Source organism: Rhinolophus sinicus, linkage group LG03 (genome assembly GCF_036562045.2).
Source record: "Rhinolophus sinicus isolate RSC01 linkage group LG03, ASM3656204v1, whole genome shotgun sequence".
NCBI classification, from domain to species: Eukaryota; Metazoa; Chordata; class Mammalia; order Chiroptera; family Rhinolophidae; genus Rhinolophus; species Rhinolophus sinicus.
This window is the reverse complement of record NC_133753.1, coordinates 157599403-157619282: the sequence shown is the minus strand read 5'-3', so window position 1 is coordinate 157619282 and position 19880 is coordinate 157599403. Positions and strand designations below refer to the sequence as shown.

Here is a 19880-nt window from a genome sequence, read left to right as displayed (position 1 = left end):
CCCCCTGGCCGCCGGGGCGGTGGCGCCGAAGCCGCGGCGGCCTGTGAGGCACTGACTCTCCTCCGCCCCAGCCCCCTTCCTCCTCCTTTCTCTCCTCTCCCTCCCTCCCTCCCCTCTCTTCCCCGCCCCTCGCAGTCTCTCGCTCGAGTGAATGTGGCGCGGCGGCGCGGGACGCAGCCTCGGCCCCTGCCGCGGCCCCGCGAGCTCGTGAGGAGACGCAGCCGCCGCCCGCCCCCACCCCCTGCGCTTCCCGGGGGAGCCCCCACAGCCGGGGCAGAAGAGGAGGGGAGCGAAGGGCCGGCGGCGGGAAACCGGGAGAGGGCGGAGGAGAGGGTTCGAGGGCAAGTAGGGAAGGCGGAGAGGGACGGCCAGAAGGACGGCCGGCCCGACGGACAGCCCGGGGAGGGGGCCGCCATCGAGCCAGCTCGGCCCCTCGGCTCCGGGTCCAGGCGGCGGCGCGGGCGTAGGGCGCGGCAGGCGCTATCGAGACAATAACCCCGCCGCCCGGCTCTGGGGGCGGCGGCGGAGAGAAGGAGGTGGCGGCCTAGCGCGGCCAAGGTTCGTCCAACGTCCCGGCGGCGTCGGTGGCCGCGCCGGCTGGGTTCTGTCACCGTCGGGAGTGCGGGGCGCGCGGGGCGCCCCGGGCCAGCGGCTCGCGGCGGACGCCCCCTCCCTGCCCCCTCGGCGCGCGCGGAGCTGGTTTTCCGGGTTCCCCTGGACGGAGCTGGATCCTGCTTCTCGCCAAGGCAGGAAGTGAGTTTCGCACGGTAATTCCGGGCGGTGTCACGAGTGAAAAGTTTTTTTTTTTTTCCGGCGGAGATCCTAGTTGGGGCTGGGAAACTCCTGCAGAACTCGAAGACCAGCCCGCTTCCCAGCCCCCACCAAAGCAGCCTACTCGTCCTCCTGCGGGAGGCCACTCCACATCCGCTCTCACCGTAGAGAAATTCGGCTGGAGCCAAAGTGACTAACGAAGGGAAGGAAATCATGTCTGGCGAAACCTTGAAAAAGCTGCCCTGAGACACTGCCCGACTGAAAGGTAATTATCACGAAAAGTGTCTAGAAGTCACAAAGGTCCTGGGCCAGGAGAGAGAGAATACTTTCATGTTTTTCACTTATCCCCACGTTGTCCTAATTCTTTTCTAATGTCGAACTGGATAGTGTTTCAGGTGCTAAATAGAACTGATTTTCCCCCCTTCCTACCATCTGGACTCTGGTTATTCTAGAAGAGCTTGTAAGAATGCAGTGGGACGAAAAGTTTTAAGCAATCAGAAGAAAGAGTGCCTTTGTTCAGCGCAAGGTCCAGACGTCTTGGTTTCCCGGAACATATACAATGTATATTTTTTATTAAGTTGCTGAACCTGGCAACTTTTGTTTTGGAAGGAAGTTAGGTCGCTGCAGCGAGTGATTTGCTGTTGAGATGGCTGCCACATTTGTGTACACTGTTACCAATTTGGCTTTTGCTTTTAATCGTACAGATATTGTTTTAGTTCAAACCCTTATAAATGTATTTTTTTCTGTGTAGGTAATATATTTCTTTAGTAACTTGTTTCTTTCAGACATTTAAAACCTTATAATACTTGTTTAATTAATTGAAAGCTCATGACTGCTAGATTTTTCTTGTAACTGGCTTGGTGGAAAGAAAAAAGGGAGTGTTAGGGATAAAGAGGGAGTTATAATTAAAAAACACACCTGTAAGTTTGATTTGTTAGGACTTCACTATACTTTAGAACAGAACATACAGGAAGGGAAGGAAAACGTTTTAAAACGATTTTCATGGGTATCACATTGTGGTAAATAGATGTGCTCTTTTGAATAGTACAGACAGTATTTACATTTTTGTGTTGGTTCTAATGTTTCGGCCAGTTCAGCCTAATAAGTGATAGGTAACTACTGTGGGGGCAGGAATTAGTGAAGCATGGGAAACTTTCCACCAGTCAGAGTTATAAACACTTGTGAACCAATCGGCAGTCTTTATGGATCAAACTAGTTTTAGTCACAGCAAATACAAAATGTTTCTTTAGTGGTGTCTTTTAAAATTCAGTTTTTGACCCAGTACTTTGTGGTAAAGGGAGGTGACAGATAATGCTGTGCTCCTGAATAATTATTAAATGAATGTGGTAGTCTGTTGGTAGGTGTATCTTAAATATAATTTGTTCGGCTTGTTCATGTTCCATATTACCCCAAGAAAAATTGTTGTCTTCTTTAGTTCAAAACAGAGAAAGGCAGGTTTGAAAGAGCAAGCTCGAATTATTTCACAACTTGTTCTTTGTTATTTTATTACGTACATTTCAATTCTTGTAACTATTAATGTATATATTAATCTATATTGGTATATATTAGTTGATATACATTTATATATAGTAATACATTGTTTTGATTTTTTTCCCTCCAGACGTTAGTCTTTGGAGATCTTTTTTTCTTTTAAGTTGCTAGTAAGACTTGTAAACCATCAAGAAATTCCTGTTAAGTCAAAGTAGCTTTATCAGGGAATTTAAGTGCATAACTGATCTACTTTATGATTTTTGGAACGTATCATTAGGCAGTGAAAGGTTATTCTTGGGCATCTGAAAGAGCACAGCAAAATAAATGGCATTGAACTTCAGTTTCCTTATATGGTTTATACTTGGCCTCAGAGCAACAAAGCCTTAATAGAGCGAGTCTTTTACAGAGAATTATCCTTTTTGAAGATGTTTCTCTGCATTAGTGAATTTTACATATGAAAAGTATTGTAGCACTCAAAAATAACTACTTAAATCCCATTTTCTAGTTCTTGATTTTTTTTTTTCTTGAGGAAGCAATAATAGTATGTTGAGATGCAGACAACACATTTTTTAAAAGCGAGGTGTTCACCTTTGTAGTTGCCTTTAATTCCTTTTTTCCCCTAAACAAGCAAAATTTACTTTGGTTTCCTTAAAATTTTGTTAGTTTAGCACTGGATTAACTTGATGAATATTAGGCTTTATCCATTGCTAAACTATAAGTATTTTCAAAGCCTTGTTTAAAATATGAAAGTGATTGGAAATAGAGGTTTTAAAAAAAGTGATAATAAATTAAAATATTTTTAAATGATTTCAAATTTTGGATCTTCTTAGTATTCTGTGCATTTTCTTACATTAAGTTGGCAAGTCTAGAGTATTTCCAAAGTTTGCTTATATTGCAAAAAATGCACATTTAATGGCACTGTTTATTAAAGGTACTTAGGAGTTTTTAATAGTGATAAACTTCATCCTTCAACTAATTAATTCAAGTATTATGAAGCCTTGCCTGCTGTTTGAGAACAAGCTATTGCAAACTTTGCATGTATTTCTGGCTTACAGAGATTCAAATATGGAAACCAAATTTTTATTGCATATTTCTTAATGAAGTGTAATTATAGACAATTTACAAATAGCATTGGTAAATCTCTAAAATTCATTTACTTTAAAGATATTGGTACTGAGCTCTTGGTAATAAACACTACCTTTAATAAACATACTTTACATTTTCAGAAAATTAGGTGCATATTTAGACATTTGTTTTAAATTATTGCTTATAGATAACATGATTTATAGTTTAAGCTGTTTTGGGTTTAGAAATAGATTATGGCAGTGTTTACAAAGTATTTGGGATAATGCAGAATTTTAGTGGTGTGGATACCAAAGTCATGTTCTTTTTGTAATTGCTATTATCTGGATTTTCTTTAAACACACTTAGATGCTTGCATTTTTACTTTGACTCTTTTCATTTGCCCATCTATTTCTCTCCCTATTACCTGGTTTGTTTTTTTCTGGGAACACCAGAAAAAGTCCTGAAGATGTCTGTCTCTTTTTCTTTCCTGGCAACAAATGTTGGACCCTGTGTTTTGTTGTTTACAATAGATGATTCTGTTTTTGAATGCACACTATTTGCTCTTGCATAGAAAATGTATGTATGAATTATGCTCTATAATGTCCATTTGAATTTTGCAAAGAAATAAGCTCAGCACTTCTGCCTTCCACTTTGATTTACTCCACATTTTCATTTTTTTCTTCGTTGCCTGTCATCATTAACTCTTGAATTATACTATACCCATATTTCAGATTACTCTTTAGCTTTCCCCTGTCTTGAGTTTCCTAATTTTAGAAAAGAAATCTACTTATTCAGCTTTTTCTTCCAACTCCTTTTGCTTCCTATTTTTATAATTAGCTTCATATACTTCCCATATTTTCTCCATGTTCAGCTGTTGATTCTCAATATTTTGCCCTTCCTCTCATTTCTAAACTTTATTAGTTCATATTTATTACCCCCGAAAAACTTTAAAACATGAGTAGAAAAAAGTTTATTTGATCAGCCCCATGTAATTCTGAATATTCTTTTTGCGTTTATTTTTGAGAAAATACCTGCAAAAGTCCTAAGTCTGTATAACCATAGTTTGTCATTTGTTCTTTTAGGTCTAAATGGTGTTCCATTGAAAAAAGGCTAATTTAGCTCATAACTCAATTAGACAAGTGCTTTTCCCTGAGATTTCCATTCCTTCACATAGAATATGTAAAACACATTTATTGAAGTGTTGAGATTTAATAAAATTATTTTCACTGCTTTATTAGAGATTTTGTTAAGTGCAAGTGGCATTTAAAAAGAAATCTGGGAATATGTAGTGATATTAGTATAGCTTGATGTCACTGCTTCTGTATGCACTACTAGCTGTAATAGCGTTTTTACCTACTGTTGGTTTTGCACCATTGCTGTCAGTATAGTAATGGGAGAGGGCAAACAATGTTCTGTTTCTATTAGTGAAAATAGTTTTGACCTTGAAGACTCCTTGAAAGTGTTTCAGGACTTCCAGGGCCCATGGACAATACTTTTAAAATGCAGGTGGATGTTGAGATTTATGGAGCTTTCGTTACTCTTTTGGGTTTTTTTTTTTGTTTTTTTTTGGTCTTTTGTCTTCTGGTATTCAGGCGTAATCCTGAGGATTGCTCTTTTAGCTCACTGATTTGGTCTTCAGTTCTTTTCAATTATTTTGTTACTTTTTTTGTTTGGGGGTTAGTGTTTCTAAGAACTCTTGATTTTTCATAGGAGTTGGTTTTATTATTGTTACACAGTTTTCTGTTTCCTCTATTAACATTATAGGAAATTTGATCTTACTGTACTTGGTATATCCATCATGCTTTGGTTTTTCTTCAAATGTTAGATTTTTGTTGTTGTTGTGGTTACAGTTTTGTATTGTGGTCCAGACTGTATACCATATTGGTCATTTAAATGTATTTCGCCAACCCAAGTGAATCCCTTGGGTTCTGGCCTTGGAATATTTATCTATTTAATGGGCTTCTCTTTTAGGGTATGTGGGTCGTTTGTCTTCTTACACAAGTCTCCAGTCCCCCAGGAGATAATATTCTCCTATTTTCACTGTTATGCTGCCCAAGTGTCAGATCTCCTATAGTACAAAGAGAGCCTTAACCATGGCAGCTATTCTACTGTGGTATTATTACCTGGCTGACTGCCCAGGACACACTTCTTCTTTTTGCAATCCTTCTTGCTAAGAAAACTTATCTATTTTTTGGAGATCTCACTATATGCTTATTTTGTGTATATGGTTCCTCAGATATGTTATGTTGTGTTGTGTTGTCATTTCCCCCAAATAAACTTTGTATCTTCTACAAATTCCTCTGTTCTCATCTGTAGATAATACTCCTCCCAGGTTTTTTCAGTACTGCTATAAATTTTTTTGTAATTTTTTTTCATATTTTTTAAAGTTTGGAACTGACAAATATGCAGAAAATTTGGAAGCATAGTACAAAGAACTTTTTTGTTCCTGAACCATTTGACAGTAAGTTGCCCACGTGGTGCACTATTACCCCCAAATACTTTAATGTTTATTTCCTACAGACAAGGACATTCTTCTATACAATGATATAACCATAAAAATTAGGAAATTAACAAGAATACATTACTAACATCTAAATCTCACCAGTTGTCCCAGTGTCTTTTAGAGCAAAAGGATCTAGTTTAGATCATGCATTACATTCAGTTATCATGTATCTTTAGTCTTCTTTGATCTGGAACAGTTTCTGTCTTTCAAGGTTTTGACACTTTTTTTTTTTTTTTTAGTGGAGTGCTTCATGAATTTGTGTATCATCCGTGCACAGGGGCCATGCTAATCTTCTCTATATGGTTCCAATTTAGTATATGTGCTGCCGAAGCAGGCACCAAGGTTTTGACACTTTTAAAGATTATATATCTAGTTATTTTGTAGAATAACACTTAATTTGCATTTCTCTGATATTTTTATGATTAGATCTTTGATGGGGTTATCATGGATAACCCTGATACTGCATTCCTCTTCTTGCATCTTATTAGGTTGCAGGCAGTTTCAGTTGTCCCATTACTTACTGATAGTCATTGATTATATGATTAAGGTTTGTAACTGCCATACATCTCCAGTGTGAAGGTTCTCTTTCCTCATTGGTAATTAGTAACTTTTTGGGGGTAGGTACTTTGAAACTGTAAATATTTTGTTACTCATCAGATTTTTATTTTAATTCATTTATTTGCCTCTGCATATACATGGTTATCTGTCATGTTCACTGGGTTATACTCTATTGTCATTTATTGTGATGGAATTGTTTTTCATTTTGCTAGTGGGAACCTCTTCCAGCTGGCTTATTTTCTTTTTGACATAGCTCTTCCTTTGTTGAGAACTTCCGTGTAGCACAATATGATGTTCCAGACTTACCTTCAAACTTTTTTCAGTTATTTCTAATGGAAAATACTTAGAAGCCAAGATCTAGGCACTTCTTGTGTTCATTGCTCTTGGGGTGTTGCTGCCGCCAGGCCTTTTTAATGTATAGAGCTAGGAGACATTTTCATGTGCACACATGTAGACATTGATATTTACATCTATATTTCTATAAATACAGAGTGATTTCACAATGATAACCTCCAATTCTAATCCAGCACCACAGGGTTTATTTTAGTGTCTCTCCTTCCCATATTTGTAAATTGTCTCTGAGAGTGATAACTAGTTTTGTTTGTGTTTTTTCTGTGAGGGAGATGAGGTAAAGCATTTGTTCAGACACATTTTCAGCCAGAAGTCCTTGTAGTCCAATTAATTTTTGAAGTATTTTTAAAGGGATAAAATTCTAAAATGTAATATATGGTAAAATACCCTTAAGTGAAATAGATAATTCCTCAGTAATCCAGGTTACCAGGTGAAAGGTGGAAGGAAAGAATCAGTACTTTCATAGTATACATGGGGTAAATTCCTTGTGGGGATAATGTTGGATCTTGATGTTAATATGAGTGCAGTGTCTTTGATGCAAGAATGTATCTATCTTCCTGATAACGGTGTCCTTTGGAGTTTCAAACCAAAGAGTAATTCTAGAACCTTGGGTAGTGGGTTTGGGATGGAGGTGGTGTTGTATTATAGCCTGTGCAAGAAGCCTGTAATCTAAAAATGAATCTTCTTGACAGGGCTATCACACAGCCTAGAGAAAGTTGGTTTGACCTCTCCATCTCTGAAGATTGTGGACGTGATTTAAGAGGCACACTGGGCCATCTTTTTGTGACTAGAATAGATTTACTCTGTCTTCTAGGAAAGATAAGGATCCTGGCCGCTGCAAGTGGATCCTCTCCATGCCCTGTGAATCTCTGGGGACTTCAAAAGATTTACTTAATTGTCCTGAGGCTAATTGTAGAATTGCAGAGACTGTGTATAGTAGATGTAGTTTGATTTGTTAGAGATACCTGATATCCCCAGTGTCCTGTGTGCTCTTTCTTTTGAAAACCCATGTTCCTTATCTTCCTGACCTTAGTTATTGAAATCAATACTATTTATGTTAAGTCTATCTTTTAAGTGTCTATAGAGTGAGATATTTTAGGGTAGTATACTAAGAAGGCTGAATGTTGTACAAGCAGTGAGAAGCTTTTGATAGGCAAATGGCTAATAAAACAATTATTTTAATTTTTTCCTGGTTATAAAACTTCAAATATAAAAAAGTATAATAGAGAAAATGAAAATGCTCCATAATCCCGTTTCCCAGAAATTCTCTTATTTAATGTGTTGTGTATTCTTCAGAACACTTCTATATATATGAATATTATAACACATCTGTGTGCACGTATGTACAAGTATCTAAGGAGAAATGAGAGATATTTCATTTACATAAAGGGGGATATAGTAGGTATTTGCGTTAATTATCGTAGGGATTGTTTCTAGGTTGTTATACATGACAGTGCTGTATAGAATATAGATTTATTCTTGTACTCTTTGCACATAATTTTTTTCATTTTCACATGAAATTTTTTTCTTGTGGATAAATACCCAAAGTGCATTTGCTGTGTGTGTGGGGGGGTGGGGGGAGCGTTAGAATTGACAGAATCAATTTCCCTCTGAAGAGTTTGTATCAATTTATACTTCCACCAATTGTATGAGTTTACTCTCTAAGTGCATTCTTGAACAAATTGGATATTAGCTATCTTAAAATTATGCAAATCTGAGACAGGCGATATATGGTATACTGTGTAAGAACATAGATTTTGGAGTCAGATTGCCTGGATTTAAATCTGCTAGTACTTACTAACTGTGACGTTAGCAAGTTAAATATAAGAATTCTTTTAGAAATATTACGTATTTGTATGCTTTTTGTGTTCCACTTGGATTTAATTGATATCTTCTTAAACGCTTTGGTTATGTTGTTTCTCATATAAAAAGTTTAATTTTTTTTTTCACTTTTTAATTTAAGTGTGTTTTTCCAGGACCCATCAGATCCAACTCACATAGTTTCAATCTAGTTGTGGAGGGCGCAGCTCACAGTGGCCCATGTGGGGATCAAACCGGCAACCTTGTTAAGAGTAGTGCTTGCTAACCAATGGAGCTAACTGGCTGCCCCCCAAAAGTTTAAATTTTAATGTAATCAAATTTGTTAGTTTTTATGCATTTTTGGATTTAATGGTATTGTTAGAAAGGATTTGTGCCAAGATTTTAAAATAATAACCTAAGTTTTCTTATTTTGGCTTAAGTGTTAAAATAATTATTTAGATTTATTCTCCAAATTTCTAACCAGCTGTGACACCATTTGTTGAATAAATCATCTTTTCTAAAATTCTATCTTTATCAGTAGTAAATTTCCAAATATATGTAATTTATGTTGAGATTGTATTGCTTTTGTTATGACAATACTATGCTGTCTTGATTTCCCCCACTCCTCCCTATTTCAGTATGCTTAATATCTGGAAGTGTCATATTACTCTACTTTTCAAAGAATTTTCTAGGTGGACTTGAATCATTCTTATTAAATTCTAAAAATAATTCTTGTTGGTATGTTGATGAGAATGGTTTGAATCCATCTGTAGATTAATTTGGGGAGTAATTGATACCTTTACAATAGCATATCCTTTTCTAGGAAGTTAAGTTTTCCATTTAAGTTTATGCCCTTTAGTGGTGTTTGTTTTCTTCTTGTCATATCCATATTTCTTATTACTAGGCATATTTCTTGTTGTTATTAAGAAATATGTGTATTTTTTGTTAAGTTCATTTCCCAAAACTGAATAGGGGGAGGGTGAGAGCTGCTGCTATTGTGAATGAGGCTATTTCATTAATTGTATTCTTATCTGGATATGTAAAGAGGGAGAGGATTTAGTTTTCTTTTTTTAATATTATCTACTACATCCTACTGGAGACTTAAGAAAATTGCTAATAGATTTTTAGATGATATGCTTGGGTCTCCTAGGTATATAAGTATAGATGTACTAGTAATAATAGTACCTTTTATTTTTAATTGATTCATAAAATATTGTATATTCTAATATTTTATAATTTGACGTACATACTAACACAAGTACTTAACCCATCTTTTTTACTGTAAAATTCTTCAGTTTTCTTTCATTGCTTGATATCATTCTTCAACATTAGGATAGCAGTTTGATTAATCTTCATTGAGGAGGTAGGGAATTTTTGCTGACTGGGAGCTTTCATGTAATCACACTGGACTTGCTTTCTTTCACATTATCTGGCTGTGGAAATAGGGAGAAAAAGAAAATTTGCTAAATTGAGTATACGATTTAAGTAGAAGTTGGTCCCCTCTGGTACTGTTCTGCTCCTTGAAGATATCTTCAGTGGTATGAGAATGGCTTCTTGAACCTTGTTGTTCCTTCACTGCTTTTTTATTTATTTCTGAAAAAAAAAAAATATTAATTATAAACATTTTCCTTTACTGCTTAGGGTGTAGTGTGATGCACAGTGATAATTACGTATATCATTAAATCAGTTATTTTGGTCCTTTATTTCATTATAATAAATTCCCTACTTACATAGTTTATACAAATAAATATTTCCCAAGAGATCTTTGCCACTACTTACTTACCTTCTAGGGTTTATTTTTGTCAATTTATATGTTTTTTTACTGGCCTGATCTTATCCTTCCTTGTAATATATTTAATAGATAATTTGGTGTAAATGAAAGATAAGTTCCCCAGGATGCTGATATTTTCCTCATGTTCTGTGGATTTTATTACTGGAAGTGACTGACAGAAATAGTCTAGTCTGTGTAACCACCCTTCTTTTTCTTCTTAATTATCAGAAGAGGAAGTTATTGACCCAGAGGGGGAAGTGAAATCCTAGAGGTCATTTAGTTTGTTAGTGACATATAAGTGAGATTAGAAAAATAAATCAAGGTTTCCTGATTATTGGTTTTTCCTTTATACCAGCATTTTTCTAGGTATGTTCTGAAGTACACAATTTCTTTAGAATAGCACTATTTTTTTGTGCTGAATGTTTATTTTGTGCCTCCTTTCAATTTTCATCTCCCCTCACCTCCAGCTTTATTAAAAGATAATTGACATACAACATTGTGTAAGTTTAAGGTGTACAATGTGTTGATTTGATACACATATTTTGTAACATGATTACCGCTATTGGGTTAGCTAACATCTCCATCATGTCACATAATTACCTTTTATTTTTTTTGTGGTGAGAACATTAAAGATCTACTCTCTTAGCTACTTTCAAGTATATAATACAGTATTATTAACTGTAATCAATTACAGTACTGTGCATTAGATCCCCAGAACTACGTATTTTTTTTTCTTCAGAGCTCTACTCCTAACTGGAAGCTAGAATAGCACTATGTTCCAAATATTTTTAATAGGTGTTATAGAAAAAAGTCTGGGTTAACATAAATGAGGAAATCTTGGATTAATATACCTCTTTTTTCCCCTTTGGCAGATGCCAGTTTGTCATAGATGATTATTTTTAATTTGAGAAGTGACTGGAGTATAGCTCAGTTTACAAAAATGTTAACATCAGTATTTGAGCCATGAAGTTCCATGGTGAGATTTATCCTAAAACAGTATGTAATTTGTAATTTCAGATTAAAAAAATAGAGTATTTTTTGATAGGTTCAGGTTTATAGAAAAATTGAGGAGAAAGTGTAGATTTTCTGTATACTCCAAATCCCCCCCCCCACCACCACCACCATTTCTCCTACTATTAACTGGTGCATTTGTTACAATTGGTGAACCAGTGTTGATACACTAGTAACTCACGTTTCATTTACCTTGAAGTTCATTCTGTGATGTACATTCTATGGGTTTTGACAATGACATCTACTATTGTTGCTAATAACTGTCTTTAGTGGTGATAATTTATGGATAAGTGAAATTAATGACAACAATGTTACAAGGGAAGAAGGGGAGGAATTTGGAATACTCTGTTATAAGGTACTTGTATTATTTGAGATCAAATTCCTTTTTACGGGCACATATGCAGGAATAATACAATATAGATGTTAAAATTACTTATATTGAATGTTTGGAAATTGAATTTTAAGGAAATGATCAACTTTTGGTAATTCATGTCCACAGTTTCTAGAAAATTAAAATGTAAATGTTGGCATGTTTCGTTTCTGAGAAACAGGCAAACGATTACAGATGAAAGGAGTAGCATTCTCATCACTAAAATTTTTAGTCATTGTTCTACAACTCCTACTTGACCTCTTGCTGCACATTCTACTCATCTATCAAGCCCAATTCAAGTACAGTTTCCACGGAAGCTCCATCCGATATTTAATAAGTTTTTTCCTTTGGATTTGTAACTTACTTTTTATAAAAAATTGTGGTAAAATACATGTAACATAAAATCTACTTTCTTAACCATTTTTAAATATACAGTTCCGTGGTATTAAGTACATATTGCTGTGCCTCAGTCAACACCAACTGTCTTTAGAACCCTTCTCATCTAGCAAACTTGCAGTTTTTTACACAAACAATAGCTCCCCATTCCTTTCCTCTTCTAGCTGCTGGCAACCACTGTTCCACTTTCTTTCTCTATGATTTTGACTACTTTAAGCGCCTTATATAAATGAAATCATATAATATTTGTCTTTTTATGTCTGGCTTTTTTAAATTAGCATAATGTTCTCAGAATTCATCTATGTTGTGGCAGATTTTAGAATTTCCTTTTTAAGCTTGAATGTTCCATTGTATATATCATAATTTGCTTAACTATTCATTTGTCTTGGACACCTGGGTTGCTTCCAGTTTTTAGCTATTGTGAATAATACGGCCACAAACATGGGTGTACAAATATCTCTTTGAGACCCTGTTTTCAGTTTTTGGTGGTTTGTACTCAGAAGTGGAATTGCTAGATCATAGGATAATTTTATTTTTAATTTGTTAAGGACTTGTCATTTTTTTCCCACAGTGGCTGTACTATTTTACATTCCTACCAGCATTGCACAAGGGGTCTAATTTCAACACATCCTTGCCAACACTGTTCTTTTTTGTGTTGTTTTGTTTTGGATAGTAGCCATCATGATTTGTGTGATGTGAAATCTCCTGCTTTTGATTTGCATTACTCTAATGGCGAGTGATATTCAACATCTTTTCATGTGCTTGTTTGTCTTATTTGGAGAAACGTCTATTCAAACCTTTTGCCCATGGTAGAATCATATTGTTTTGTTGTTGTTGAGCTGTAGGAGTTCTCTATATTCTGGATATTTATAATACTCCTTATGAGATACATGATTTGCAAATATTCTGTGGGTTTCCTTTTTACTCTGTGATAGTGGCTTGATGCAAAAATATTTTTTTTTAATTTTCATGAAATCCAGTTTGCCTAATTATTCTTTTGTTGCGTCTCCTTTGGTGTCATAGCCAAAAACTCATTCTCAAATCTATTGTCATAAAGCTTTTTGCCCTATGTTTTAAGAGTTTTAGTTTGGATTTATAACTTTTTAAAAGTGCTGTGTAGCTGTTTAATTTAAAACTTACATAAACTGTTCTGCATTGTTTTTTCATTGTTCTTGGATATTTTGGTTAACCTAACTTAAAAAAAAATTTTTTTAATAAAAATCAAAATGCTAACATTCTTTTCTCCTTCCCCCAGTTTATGTTTTATTTCAGGCTTCTCTTTGGAATTAAGCCTTTTATTTTCTGATTGTAGACTCACATGTTGTTTTAAGAAATACTACAGAGATCTTGTGTGCTTTTTATTAGTTTTCCCCTTGAGGCAACATCTTGCAGAATTATAGCCCACGATCACAACCAGGATATTGAAATTGATTATCAAGATACAGAATAATAGTTCCATCATCACAAGATTTCCTGTTGAACTTTTATTACTAGTATACCTGTTTCCCTCCCATACTCCTCCACTCCCCATTTTTGTCTTTAAAACTGTACAAATGGAATCATATAGTATGTAACTTTTGGGATTGGCTTTTGTACAAAGCCCAATTTCCTGGAGAGTCATCAAAGATGTGTATGTATATTAATGGTTTATTCATTTTTTTTTTTTTTTTTCCATCTCTCTAGTCTTTTCTAGAACCACATGCATTTACAGAATGACAGAGCTGGAAAGAATCCTTGAAAGATCAATCTCTTCAATCTTTTCATTTTTTTTTTTTTTTAATTAAATTTATTGGGGTGACAATTGTTAGTAAAATTACATAGATTTCAGGTGTACAATTCTGTATTACATCATCTATAAATCCCATTGTGTGTTCATCACCCAGAGTCAGTTCTCCTTCCATCACCATATATTCGAGCCCCCTTAGTTTATTCATTTTTATTGCTGAATGGTATTCCACAGTATGGATGTAGTCATATCATATCAAAGGATATCTAGGTTGTTTCCAGTTTTTGGCTATTATGAATAAAGCTGCTATTAACATTCACGTAAAGTTTTTGTGTGAAGATAAATTCTTATTTCTCTGGGATAAATGTCTAAGAGTGTAATTGCTGTGTTGTGTAATTTAGTTTTATAAGCAACAGTCAGTATTTTCCAGAGTGGCTGTCCCAGTTTGCATTCTCAGAAGCAGTGACGAGAGATCCAGTTTTTCCACATCCTCACCTCCTTGCCAGCATTTGGTGGTGTTACCATTTCTTTTTCTTTATTTTTTTATTTTAGCCATTCTTAAGGTACGTACTGTGTTTCCCTGAAAATAAAACCTAGCCAGACAATCAGTTCTAATACGTTTTATGGAGCAAAAATTAGTATAAGACCCGGTCTTATTTTGCTGTATTTAGTACATAATATAATTTAATATAATACTCGGTCTTGATTTTTGCTCCAAAAGATGCCTTAGAGCTGATTGCCCGGCTAGGTCTTATTTTCGGGGAAACACGGTAGTAGTATCTTATATTTTTACTTTGCGTTTTCCTTCTGGCTAATGCTGAACATCTTTTGTCTGCTTATTCACCATCTACATATTCTTTTCAGTGCAATATCTGTTCATGTTTTTTGACCATTTTCTGATTGAATTATTTTTTAAATGTTGAGTTTTGAGAGTTCTTTATATATTCTAGACACTGAATCTTTCTTAGATTATGTGGTTTGCAAATATTTTCTTCTATAACTCTTTTCATTTTTTAAATAGAGTCTTTTGCAGACTAAGAGTTTTTAACTTTATGAGGTCCAGTTTATCAGTCAGTCTTTTATGGATTGTGCTTTTGTTAAATCTGACTCTTAGCCTATCCCTGTATCCTGAAAGTTTGCTCCTGTGTCTTTTTCTGAAAGTTTTATCATTTTACATTTATATCTGTGATCCATTTTGAGTTAATTTTTGTGTAAGGTGTGAGATTTAGGTCAGAATTCTTTTTTTGGACTATGGATGTCCAATTGTTCCAGCACCATTTCTTGAAAAGGCTGCATTCTTCCTCTGTTGAATTGCTTTGCATCTTTGTTGGAATTCAGTTCAGAATATTTGTGTGTATGGGCGTTTTTTTTGTTTTTGTTTTTTTTAATAAGGAAAGGTACCAAATAGAAAATAAAAATCACATGCAGTTGCACCTCTCCGAGATAATCTCTATTAATATTTTATTGTGTTTCCTTCTTGTCTGTCTTAAGCTTGTGTGTTTGTGCATAAAATTATATATACTTTTGTTTTAGAAAACCAAAAATTGTTCCTAGCTTTGTTCTCTTTTTATTATGAGCAATTTTCCATTTGTTCATAAAAGACACCATTTTAATGATTATGTAATTTTCTTTTATTATTGATGGGGTTTTAGTGTTTCCATTCTTCTTTTCATAGTATAAGATTCAACACGTAGTGAATAGATGCTCAGTTTTTACTTGTTAAATTAATTTAGACCCTTACTTACCAAACTCAGATAGCATTTACCTTAAAAAGACAATCCTATTTTACTTTTATCCACTTTTTACCTACTACCTCTGTGAAGCACTGCAGTATATATTACTAGTATTGGGCACGTTTTTTCTGAGTAGAGTATTTCTTGGAATTGTATATGAGGTGAAGAGATTTCAGTGTATCTTTTTATAGAGCAGTTTCTTCCTACAGTGTCTAATCTACTTCCCATGTAGGAACAACTATGTTAGGCAGATTTCTGGAAGACAAATAGAATCTAGATTCTATTCTCCTAGCTTTAAACATTATATATAACAACAGCATATAAGAACCAACTTTGTGCTAAGGACTGTTCTAGGCTCAGGGGAGAGGACAGGGAACAAATACATGAAGTCCTGCTTAATTCTGTTTCTAATCTATAAGTAGCCTTACCTTTATTGTGGTAAATGAAGAAACTGAGGCACAAAAGCATTCTTTTGTCAGGATCCATTGTGCCAGTCTGACACTTTATGTATGCAATTAGTTTTCTTTCTAGGTTGTTTCTTTTTTTTTTCGTCTGGAGACCTTTTCAAATTATACTTCAAGGGCAGCCTTTTATTTTTATTTATTTAAATAAAATCCCTATATTTCAGTTTGACTTATTTTTACTGTTAATTTTGATCTTCTTAAAAATAAGATTTGAGGTGACTCATAGGATATGAGTACTATAGTTAATAGAAATATAAAATCAGATCCAAAGAAAGGAGTGAGGAGATATGTAACTTTTAAGTAATTGGGCGTCATTGCTGTGATAGAACATCAGGTTTAGCCAAGCTTCCTGTGACCCATGGGTCTCATTACTCTATATAAAGAAACATATCAGAAGTTCTCCAGAGGAGACAAAGATTTTCCTAGCGTTAAATTCTAAATTATTTCTACAGTGTGAATTCCCTTAAGTTAAGAGTTACTGAGTAATGAATGGACAGTGTTGTTGACAAGTTTAATAGCACATAGTCTATGGCTCTCAGGATCTTTTTCATAACGATTTCTTTTTTTTTTAACTAAAAAAAGGGGATATAACATACAAAAAAAACTTAACGAAAATGAATTATATATGACAATAGGGTAATATACTTCTAAATAATTCTAAATAATAGATTTTTTTGTTTTTTGGTACTCTAACTTGACGTGAAGGTAAATTAGACATGGATGGATATAGTATTTTTTGCACTCCATTAACCACCATTGTTCTAACTTTGACTTTTGCAACCTGAGTAGCAGACAGTTTTAGGATTTTGTTTTCTAATGAAAGAGTGGCATATTATAATTGTGTTTTGCTTATTGATGCTCTGGATCAGCATTTGAGGAAATGGTATGTTTATTATTGTATTAAGAACGTTGAGAAGTATTTATGTTTGACTAGAAAGCCATTTCTCTTCTCTACAAGAGTACTTGTTACAAAGCTTGTAGTTTCCTCAGGAGGCAGGTTTAGCTATGCTCCTGGCGTCTAATGCAAAGCTTGATTCAGATCCCTAAAAACACCAAAGAATATGATACAGATGATTTTAGCTTAAGAGATTTTTCAAGATTTCCAATAGTATATAACCAGTCACATGTCTGCTATAATAATAAATCCTCATAGTCCCAGGAAATGTCAATTTTGGGGCAGTATGGTGTCCCGATTTGCTTGACTGAGTTAGCTTTAAAAAGAAAAACAAAAACTTTCAGGTAATTTGTTTTTGAAAACAAAAACTTTTTTCAGGTAATTGATAGTGGTAACTTAGAGTGAGGTATTATTCAACACTAAATGGTTGCATGTTGGAATATGAGTGACACTGACAGAGAGCAGAGATTGTGATTCTTCCAATCACTGTATAGCCATTCATTTTTTCATAATAAGGTAATGTCAGGACCAGTTGTCGTTTTCTTTCATAGACTTGACTTTTCAGAGCAGTTTTAGTTTCAGTTGAGCATAATGTATAGAGATTTCCCATATACCCCTTGTTCTCACATGTGCATAGCCTCTCCCGTTATTACCATCCCCTACCAGACTGGTACATTTGTTACAATTAATGAATCTACATTGTTGCATAATTATCACCCAAAGTCCGTGGTTTATTTTAGGGTTCACTAATGGTGGTGGTGTACATTCTATGGGTTTGATCAAATGTATAATGACATGTATTTATCATAGTTATCATACAGGGTAGTTTCATTTCTTTGCTCTGACTATATTCATCCTCCCACCTGCAACTTCTGGAAACTGGATCTGTTCACTGTCTCTATAGTTTTACCTTTTCCAGCATGTCATTTAGTTGGATTCATATGTATGTACAAGTATGTAGTCTTTTCAGAAGGGCTTCTTTTACTTGGCAATACGCTTTTAAGGTTTCTCCATTTCTTTTCATGACTTGATAGCTCATTTCTTTTTAGCTCTGAATAATGCATTGTCTGGATGTATTATACCATAGTTAATCCATTTGCCTACTGAAGGACATCTTGGTTGCTTACAAGTTTTGGCAGTTATGAATAAAGCTGCAATAAACATCCATGTACAGGTCTTTGTGGAGATATGTTTTCAGCTGCTTTGTATAAATAGCACATAGCATGATTACTGGATCATATGGTAAACGTATGTTTAGGTTTGTAAGAAATCGCCAAACTGTCTTCCAAAGTGGCTGTACCATTTTGCATTTCCACCGGCATTGAATGAGAATTTCTTGTCCTCATCAGCAGTTGATGGTCTCAGTGTTACAGATTTTGGCCGTTCTAATACGTTTGCTGTGGTATCATTTTAATTTATTTTTTTCCTCATGACATATGAGGGGTAGCATCTTTCATATGCTTATTTGCCATCTGTATATCTTCTTTGGTGAGGTGTGTTAAGATCTTTGGCCAATTTTTTAATTGGATTGTTTTCTTGTTGAATTTTCATAGTTCTTTGTGTATAATAACAGTTCTTTATCAGATGTGTCTTTTGCAGATATTTCTGCCAGTCTGTGGCTTGTCTTATTCTCTTGACATTGTCTTTTGCAGAGCAGTTGTTTACGATTTCAGTGAAGTCAAGCATATTATTTCGTTTTATGGATCATGCCTTTGCTGTTGTATCTAGAAAATCATCACCATACCCCAGGTCATTTAGGTTTTCTTCTATGTCACCTGCTAGGAGTTTATAGTTTTGTGTTGTACATTTATTTAGGTCTAATTTATTTTGAGTTAATTTTTGTGACGGGTATAAGGTTTGTGTCTAGATTTTGTTTTATTCTTTTGCATGTGGATGTCCAGTTCTGGTACCATTTGTTGGCAAGAACGTCTTTGCTCTATTGTATTGTCTTAAAAATATAACTGTATTTTTAAAGTTTCATGTATTTTATGAATTTGTAGTCACCTTTTCTCAGAGAAAGGAGGGGTCATTGTGAATTGGGAAGTTATTCTAAAGATGTCTGCTGTGTCATTTTTCCTATCCGTTTTAGTATAGGCAGAATATCTGTATTGAAATTTTAGAATGGTTCCCACCCAGAGGCCATTGGTGGTTTTTTTTTGTTGTTTTTTTTAAAGTTTATTAGGGTGACAATGGTTAGTAGAGTTGCATAGGTTTCAAGTGTACAATTCTGTAATACATCATCTATATGTCACATTGTGTGTTTACCACCCAGAGTCAGTTCTCCTTCCATCACCATATAGTTGATCCCTTTTACCCTCATCTATCACACCTTTTCCCCCTTACTGTCTGGAGGCCATGGGGTTTTGTTGCAAAAGACTCCCAAATCTATATGCATGTAAGTGTTTTTCCAACAGGAATATTGTTTAAGTGTTAGTATCGTGTCAGTCCTTGATATTTTTGAACCTAAGGTGTACTTGCACTCATTGAAAATCATTGATGTTGTGGAATGCTATTGTACTTTTGAGTCTTGAGACTTACTGCTTATTTGTCCTGTGACCTTTGTTCATATTTAAATGTATATAAAATACCTAACTGCAGAGGGTTGTCAGTTCAATGCATATGAATGAACTTGGCACAAAGCACCAGCAGTTCTTAGCTGCTCTGACATTTTCCCACTTCCTTTTTCTACAGCGAATTTAAAATTTGTTACTTAACAAAAGTACTTTCAGAAATAATGTTTGAAAAATCAAGGCTATTTCCACACATCATGGATTAGATAAGCCCAAGAGGTTTTAAGTATAGGTAGGGTGTTTCTACAAAGAGCATTTGCAGTGGTTAAGATCTGGAACTGTGGAGCCAACAGGGCTGATGAGCTCAGGAGCTCTACTTGGTTACCTTCCTAATACAGGTTTTCCCACTATCTGAAAGCAGAGCTTTCCTATAAAACCGTTCATAAGCTGAAACGGCAGGAATAA

The 19880-nt window shown here is 35.2% G+C and overlaps 1 protein-coding gene and 1 non-coding gene across 14 annotated transcripts in view; one reads left to right on the top strand and one right to left on the bottom strand.

Moving 5' to 3' along the window:
* The first annotated feature begins 643 nt into the window (after window positions 1–643).
* Window positions 644–19880, top strand: part of ERBIN (erbb2 interacting protein) — a 105004-nt gene continuing 85767 nt past the window's right edge. For all 13 annotated transcript variants that reach the window (XM_019744091.2, XM_019744031.2, XM_019744111.2 and 10 more), the window contains exon 1: window positions 644–1036. The gene's annotated coding sequence lies outside the window, so the exon portion shown is untranslated. The remainder of the gene's footprint in view (window positions 1037–19880) is intronic.
* On the bottom strand, window positions 6063–6168 carry LOC141570835 (U6 spliceosomal RNA). The gene has a single exon (XR_012495287.1). It is a non-coding gene; the product is annotated as a U6 spliceosomal RNA (small nuclear RNA).